We start from the raw sequence: 9,457 nt of genomic DNA on the forward strand, positions 1-9,457 counted from the left end.
CCTCAATGGAGTATCAAACTGGGAAGGTTCTTGCTTTCTCACCACAATCTGTATATTTTCTCCAACTTTGAAATTTTGGGTCTCTCCAGCTTCCTGGCCATTGTTTCCCTCAATTTTGGCAGGGTCAATGAATCACTCATGTTTTTCATTGTTGTCCATATCAAACAATTGTTCTCTAATTGGACTTGCATCAGTTATGCCATCAACAATAAAAATGCTTTCTTGGCATGCTCCATATTCAACTTCATTCTTTTCCATAGCTATATTATATGCCTCTGTAACCTCAAGGGTCTTCAAAGGATTATCCAATTGGTAAAGTTCCTACTTGTCATATATTTCAACATTTATTTATGTAATGATCCTAACTAGTGTCCACAAACTTTTCTTTGCAGATTTCTATTACATTATTCTATACAAAATGGCAGACCAGGTATTTATGTTGCTTTTGGTATTTGTATTATTTATGTTGTTGATTTAGTTAGAGGTTGGATTTGTTTTTAGAAATAACTTTAAAATGATACTTCAAAAGTTTGTTTGTGACTAGTTAAATGCTTGTTGGAACACTCTGATAAGCTTGCCTCAAAGTGTTGGATAGATCTTCAATGCTCACTCAACACATTGGTAGAGTTTTGTTCAGGGTTTTGAACCTAGTTCTCAATTTTTTTTCATATCTAATTCCTACAGAAGCACTAAACACTACCTTGAAACAAAAAAAAAAAAAAACAAAAGTACAAACAATCAAGTGATCAAAGAGCCAAAAAATGCATTGAAAAACTACATATTCATAGATTCACTCCCTAGGTTTATTCATTGGTCATGTTCTCTTGAAAAATAAGTAATACCCAAGTTAAAAATTGCAGTCTTATTGTTTAAAAAACGTGGTGCATTCAGGGAAATAGCACATCGTCATCCGAATATTCAGATGAACAGGAAACAAGACCTACTCCAGGTACAGATGAATACTTCAATGAAATGATATATTGCAGTTGCAAAATGTGCCAAAATAGGAAACTAAAGAAGCGAAGGCTTGTTGGTATCCATAGATTGGAACATGGAGTTTATATAGAAGAGGTACATTATAATTAAAAAATTGTTATTTTTATAATAAATAAATATGCACATTATTTAATACATTATTATTGATCATTTCATTTGATTTTTTTATTTATGAAAAGCCGCTTCTAATTCCCAATATTGTTGAAGAACCAATGGATGATATTGATAATAGCGACTCTCAAGATGAAGGACAAGACACATTTATGGAAGAAGCCACTTCGCAGATAAATGAGGCTGGTGTCAATGAATTTATCCAAGACTTCTACACTACTTTTGAAGAAGTTGTTGATTCACCCCTAGCTCATTTGGCTAGGACACCTCTTTATGCAAATGCTGAATCTTCTATATTGGTGACACTTATGTTGTTGTTGAACTTGAAGGTTACACATGGACTAACAAACACATGCTTTACTGATATATTAAGGTTGGATTGATATTCCTATAAATTAATTCTCTAGATGTCTTAAAAGTTTTGAATATTGTGTATACTTATAAAAATCATTTGTTGCACTATGCAGACTTTTGGCAAACAAAATACTTCCAAAGGACAATAAGTTGCCTCATTCTCATAGAGAAGTATCTTCAATAATGAAAGACATTGGAATGGAGTACAAGACATATGATGCATGTCCAAATGACCATATATTGTACTATGGAAATAATGCAAATTTACAACAATGCCCAAAGTGTCACACAAATAGGTATCGTCAAGATCAATTACCCAAGAAGGTTCCTTATAAAGTATTACGACACATTCCACTAAAGCCAAGGTTTGAGAGAATGCTCAAATGCAAGGAGTTGGCAAAATATATGGATCATCATGCACAAGGGAGGAGCCAAGATGGTGTCATGCGTATGGTTGCAGATAGTAAATGTTGGAAAGATATTGAGGTAAAATGGCCACATTTCAGAAATGAGCCAAGGAATGCAAGAATTTCTCTAGCAATGGATGGCGTAAATCCTTTTGGAGATCTTAGAACAACATATTATGTTTGGCCAATGTTAATTATAAACAACAATCTCCCCCCTTAGATGGCAATGAAAAAGGAACATGCAATGTTAACTCTTATCATACCAGGTACTAGAACATGTGAATGCAATGTTTTCTTGAAGATTATATAAAAATATTTCAATTCAGTTAATCCTAATAAATAACTCTTTGTTCACTTAGGGAAATATTAGGTAAAGGATATGGATGTATACATGGAGCCCCTCATTGATGAGCTTCGTGAATTATGGGATGGTGTAAATATGTTTGATGTATCAAGACCTATCAATGATAGAAACTTCCTATTTCATGCGATTCTTATCTGGACAATTCATGATGCCCCGGGGCTCTCTATTTGTTGTGGTAATATAATATAAATTACATTTATAATTATTATGTTCATTTTAGCATTTACTAAATATGGGTTCCAATCTTATTTTAGGACTACAAACAAAGGGGAAACATGGTTGTCCATCATGTGGGCCAAAATTGTTGCATAGGCAGTCAAGGGATCTCAATAAAACTGTCTATGATGAGTATCAACAATTCTTACCACAAAATCATCGCTATCGAGTGCGTGATAAACATATGTTCAATGGAAAGGAAGTGGAAATGAGGAAGCCTATAAAGATGAACCCTACTAGGTGGAAAGCGATGTATGACAAAAAAGAAGGGACATGTTTTCCCCTAGGAATGAAAAGACTCTCTATTTTCTACAAATTAGAATATTATGAGAGCTTGCCAATAGCCCACCTATTTGATACTATGCACATCGGGAAAAATGTGGCAGAGTGCTTGTGGAAACATCTAAATGGAAATAACATTGAAGCACAAATAAAGTTAAGAAAGGACCTTCGAGTTGCCAATATCATGCCGAACATGTGGTTGCACGAAGACAACTCATATGTTCATGCTCCATGGACATTTACATCAAATGAGAAAGAAAACATCATTTCTACTATGAAAAGCATAAGATTTCCTTCTGGCTTTGGTGCGACATTAAAAAACTTATTCACAAGAGATGGATCAGAGTTCTCAGGCCTAAAAACACATGATTGGCACAATTGGATAAAGGTAACATTGTCACATGTTATATTTGTTGGAAACTTAATTATAAAATTGTATATCCTAGTGATAATATCAGTTCATGCATATTTGAACATGGTTATTTGTTAATAGACATGCTAATATAGTGATGAAATTAGTTCATGCATATTTGAACATGGTTATTTGTTAATGGTCATGCAGTATGTGTTGCCTGCAGCAATACCAAGTACTTTTGACCACAATGTCACTTTGACTATTTACAAATTATGTAAATATCTGAGGTATTTTTCAATCCATCATGCATACTCTTCCATTACTCTTATCATTTGAAGTGCAACATTGGTTATGCCTTTATATGAGTTTCTACTTTTAGTTTACAAGAAATAACAAGTCTTTATTGTAATACTTGTAGGTGGGTCTCATCTAAAGAGATACATCAGGATGACTTGAAGTATTGGAAGAGGAATGTTTCACTTTTGATGTGTGATATTCAAATGTGCTTCCCTCCAAGCTTCTTTAATTCTCAAGAGCACTACCTTGTACACCTAGTAGAAGAGATTGAACAGTGTGGTCCTATTCATATTCGAACAATGTGGCTCGTGGAGAGATATATGAAGGTCTTGAAACAATTTGTGAGGCAAAAGGCTTGACCAGAAGGGTCCATAGTTGAGGGGTACATGGTTTTCCAAGCCATGGTTCATTTGAGTGAGTACTTACCTCAATTGCATCTTGAAGCTCCACGATTATGGAATTATAACCAATCTCAATCATTTGAAGGAGAAAAATTAGAGGGAGAAGGGACTTCAAATAGGATAAAAGGTATAAAAAAATGTTAGGAGTTATTTGTATCTTAAGTTTTATATTACATGGCTTTAAATAATTATTAATTCATTGAACAAAAAAAAAATTCATTGTAGATGCGAAGGAGTGGGAGGCATTACATTTGTATGTTGCATACAATTCTGACTTTATGTTGGAATGGATGGAGAAGTACGCTGAAAAAAAGAAATTAGAAGATGAAAATGCATGGGCCAATATATATAATAGACATGGTCAAAACACTACTCGAGGATTGCCTGCAAGCCATAAAAGAAAGTGGCCAGAGAGATGCTCGTGGAATTGGCTAAAGGCCAATATTGAACACGAGGCAACAAAAGGGAATAATAGAGTAACACAACAACAATTGAATTTCATTAAAGGATCCATAAATGGGGAGGTGATATATATGAATATATTGCATATATTTAATAAATTTAATAAATTTTTTGTTAGATTTCATATCCTTGAATCTAATTAGTTGATATTTATATGAATTTAGGTAAGATATTACAAAGGAATGTGGAATTTTGGTCATCATTTTCGCATCAGAAAAGTTGATGAAAAGAGAAAAACTTATGATTGTGGAGTTTCAGCATCATTTGAGGTGGAATGTCGTTCACGTGCAAATGATAGACAACCAATCACAAGAAAAGTTCGCTACTATGGAGTGTTGGAGGACATTATCGAGCTTGATTTTATGTCTTTCAAGAAAGTTATTTTTTGTGTTGAATGGTACAAGCTTATTGAAGTGGGAGAAGAAAAAACTATCTTGCTCCATGATAATGGATTCCACATGATCAATACATCTAGGTTTAAAGCCACTTCCGAACCTTATGTGTTTCCAAATTTAGAACAACCTGGTTGGTCATTTGTGATTGATTATGATCCAAGAGGATGAAGAGTAACATTTGTTCAAGATGTAGAGGACCATGATTTACTTGAAGATGCAGAAGTTCCCCCTGAAGACATAGATGGCCAAGATGGAGATGATGAAGAATTTATTGTCAATGATGCATATCACCAAGATGAAGACCAAGACGAGTTTATTGAAGTTTCTGAAGGACATGAGCAACCACATGGGCATCAAATCCATGAAGATGATGAATTCATTGATTTTAATTTACCTGTAGTTGAAGGTGATGAAGACTATGAAAATGATGGTATTAATTTATTTATGGATTTAGGGTCTATTAATGATGGGGTATATATGCCATCAGATGAGGAGATTTCATCCGAGAATGACATTTTATGATCACTATGTATACTTTAAGATAGTTTTAAGGATTCACTACAATATATTTTTTCTTTACAAGTTAGACATATGAGTTTTTAATTGTAATGAACATTAAGTAATTTGAATGTTTAATGTTTTACTTGTGAGGATGACATTTTTCGATCACTATGTTTACTTTAAGATGGTTATAAGGATTCACTGCAATATAATTTTTCTTTACAAGTTAAGTAATGAGTTTTTAATTGTAATGAACATCAAGTAATTTGAATGTTTAAGGTTTTACTTGAAAGACATATATATTTGGTGTTACCGATTCTATTTTCTTATCGGTTTTTTGATCAAGGTTTTCTTATTTTTATGTTATTATGTGTTTTCTTAAGAATGTACCCATGGGTGTTATTGATGCTACTATGGGGGATTCAATGATATTCACTACTTTTATGGAAATGTTAACAAATGCACGAGGGCAAGACGCTGCTATGATGATGCATGAGGTAAGCTTGAATATTGTCTTTTATATGTTCAATTATCTTATATTCCTTATTATATTATGTTAATTTATGTTTGTGGAATGCAGGCAATCACTAAAGTCATTCCAACCCCTATAAAACCTTATAATACATCTAAGGTAATGATAGTGGTAAAACTTGATCAATATTTTTGTGCATTTAGTTAACTTATTTTACTATATATATTTATTAATATTTGTGTTTTTACTAAGCGTGCATTTTGTTGGCATGAAGGATTCATTTATGCCCCTCAATACAACCAATGTTGGCATGCAGGGATCATTAATGCCCCCATATACATCTAATGTTATGCAAAATGTAAGATTCAACCATTTATTTGTGTGAGTTTGATTATGTTATTTGTTGAGAAATCTAGCGCATATATTTAATAAAGTTTTTGCACAAAGACTCCATGATTTATGAGGTGTTACGAAGAGCTACATCATGCCTTCAAATGGATCACCCCATCCATTTTTTTCTTCTTGGACATACAATACTATTTTAACAAGTAACCCAAGCAACATATTATTCCAAAACATGATGTCAAGTTACTTTTCTAGGGTTTTTATGTAATCAAGAGGCCTTTTTAGGGTTTCTTAAATTCAAACCTTATATCATACTCTTTTCCCTTTATGTCATTCTAGAGTTTATCCCATGCCCTAGAAATCAAATCATAGGGAACAAATACTTAAGATTAAGGTTTCTAAATACTAGGGTATTTCTTAAAATATAAACCCATAAATTCAACCCTACTACATCTTATGATGGATCCTTTAAAAGAAAATTATTATACATACCTCATGGACACCTATCTGTACTGATTAGTATTTAGTAAACAACAATACATGGTAAACAGTAGAGGCCCCTTCATAAAAACCACTTACAGCCAGTACTCCCCTCTGCTAACAGCTTGTGGTTTCAACATACAGTTGTTACAACTCAAGGAGGACAGGAAGCTGTAAATCCATGTGGTCAACCAGAAATAGCCCAACTTATTCATCGTGATCCTGAAAGGTGTGCAAGTGTTTAGCTAATCCGACATCAAGATGTTGACAACCATAAGGTTGGAGGGCCATTGTTGCTCAAATTCATCAATGTAGATATGTTGATGAGGGTATGACCAGAGCTTACTTATATTGAAGCATGTGAAGGGATTCAAGGGAGAAATGGTGACCAAATCTTCCATAATGTTGGGTCTTGAAGAATTTGATAAAGAGATAAAGAAAAAAATGAATGACACATGTGCTATGGGTGTTGATATCCTTACAATGGAACAGTATTTGCAGCCCATGGCTTTCAAAGAACGAAATTTGATTAGTATTGTTGATACAGGCTCTGGAAAAACAATGGCATATCCTTTACCTGCTATTGTTCATGTTAATATGCAACCTTATCTAGCTTCAGATTCTGAACCCTGAATGCGAGCATTCTTGCATTCATAGTCGTTGCATTATTATTTGCGGAAGCTTACGCACACCTTTCATGAAGAAAAGATTATGGTGCTATTACTATTGAGGAAGCTAACTCCACGACAATCTCCTGATTGTTTTGATTGACATCGCTGATTCTTTGGGTGATAGTCAACAATTTGGATGAATTTCCTGGCAATAGATTAGAATTTGGATAAATATGATGCCAAAAAGAAATTGCTTTGAGCACATTGTAGCTAAACTCCAATTCATGTGTAAATCACACCAGTTCTGGATCGAGGATTATGAAAGCAGCTTTACTATGGAATAGTTTTTGGTGTTGAATCATTAGGTCTCAAAAGATACAGGCTTGTAATATTGGTTAAGAGGTGCCTCAATTTCCACTGTTCTGGACCTGTAGCACTCAAAGGAAGACATAAATCATGCCAAGAATATTGTGGCCAATAACAATGGACAGGTGAGGAAAATCGCACAAGTATAAACTTGTAATGTCAATAGAGAAGGTGTTAAAATATGTAGAGTGCCCCAATCCAGATCCACCGCATCTATTCAGCTACCACAGCTTTATCACATAGATCTTGTATATACAGCATGAAAGGGTATTCAGATTTATTTACAAAAAATAGAAATCAATCTTAGAGAAAGGGTGTAGAGGAGCTATCTGCAACGTCTCAGCTTCGAAGGTATTTTGCAAAGGAAATCGCAGCTATAGGCGCTTGGGCGGGTTACCGCCTACTCTGGCTCTCAAGAATGGGGAGGCGGTGGTTTTTGGGCGTGGGGATGCCAAGAAGAAGAAGAGGTAGCTTAACCATAGTATTGAAACCAGGGTAAAGCCACCAAGATCAAAGTCTTCTGCTAACTACAGACATGGGTTTACTAAGCAGGGGTTAGAACCCAAGCTCATGAGCAGAGAGAAGAAAGAGCAGAGAGGAGGAGAAAAACTCATTTTTGGATTACTTCCTTAATCTGTCTCAAATCCCTGTGGAAAAACATAACTCTTTTTTCTTTGGGCCACCTGGATGAGCACAGATCCGAAAGTGGTGAAGCGGGTATTTAAGGGGGTAGGTTTCCAGGACAATAACAACTAAGAAAGCCAACTATTTGAAGCCCCTGTCACTCAAACCCATCATATCCTTCTGCTAAAACGGTCTCCAGAAGCATTCAGGCATAAAGTACACACCCAAATGATGACTTGCAGCATATCTATTTTCATTCTACTGACATGGCCTTTTTGGGATTTCAAAGTGTGTTAGTTGTGTCTTACTAGCCCTTTATTACTCTTTGCATAATCTTATTTATAGACATGGGATTTGGGCTTATTTGAATTCATGGGTGTGAGGTGATTGTTGATATATCTGAGGTTTGATTTGTAGGTTAACTAGATGGGTTGAGGGATAAAAGAAGATGGCAATGAGACAGTGGGTACTGGGCATCTAAGCTAGGTTGGATTCTTGGTTTTTAGACAATCATGGGAGAATCAAGTGCAGCAGCACCTACTATCACGCCCAAAATTGATACAGCCATTGGTACCATTGTGTGGGTGAGAAGGAGAAATGGGTCCTGGTGGCCTGGAAGAATTTTGGGTGTAGAGGAGCTATCTGCAACTCACTTGATGTCTCCCAGATCAGGAACCCCTATTAAACTTCTTGGTAGGGATGATGCTAGCGTGTGAGTATCCTCTTCTTCACCCTAATCATCTTGCATTTTTCTTACCTTACAAAGAAGCTATCATTGCCGCATACCCATCTATAATTCCAATTTTCAGATGTGGAACTTTAGTTAGATTCCATGTATTTAAAATATAACTTTTGTCCAAAGGCGATGATTCTTACAAGGTTCTATCCTTGTTTTCAGCAATTCATTATTTTTTCTTGGTAGACCTTAAAAAGATTTTGAATGGATCAATATTCATCATGTTGCGTAGTTGCATAATATGTTTCTGATTACTGTCATCATGTGACATGGGAAATAATGCACATAAACCAAAATAAACAAAGAAATAGTTACACCCTCATCTAGGATGTATGGCATTGATAAATAATTTTTTTCACAGTGTTGTGCTTCGTTTAATGAAAAAGCAGTACAAAATGGTACCTCATATTTTGGCAATATTTTTGTATGCAAATCTCACACTACGCTTCCTATTGTAGTCTTTATTTAAATAGTTTTCTGTAACTCTCACCAACATGGGGAATGCAATTATTAAAGTAATTTTTGTTCAGTGGTGTATTTTTTTCTTGTTGGAAATAATGTAAGCCAGTTTCTTCCTTGTCTTTGTATATTTGTCTATTATTTTCCTTCACGACTAGCTCATGCCTGACTGATGATTTTTTGGAGTATCCCTCTTAGTTTGCCTAAAATTATTTTCTGGTTG

Source organism: Pinus tabuliformis, chromosome X (assembly GCF_031772625.1).
Source record: "Pinus tabuliformis cultivar Carrire ecotype Pingquan chromosome X, CPIR1, whole genome shotgun sequence".
NCBI lineage: Eukaryota > Viridiplantae > Streptophyta > Pinopsida > Pinales > Pinaceae > Pinus > Pinus tabuliformis.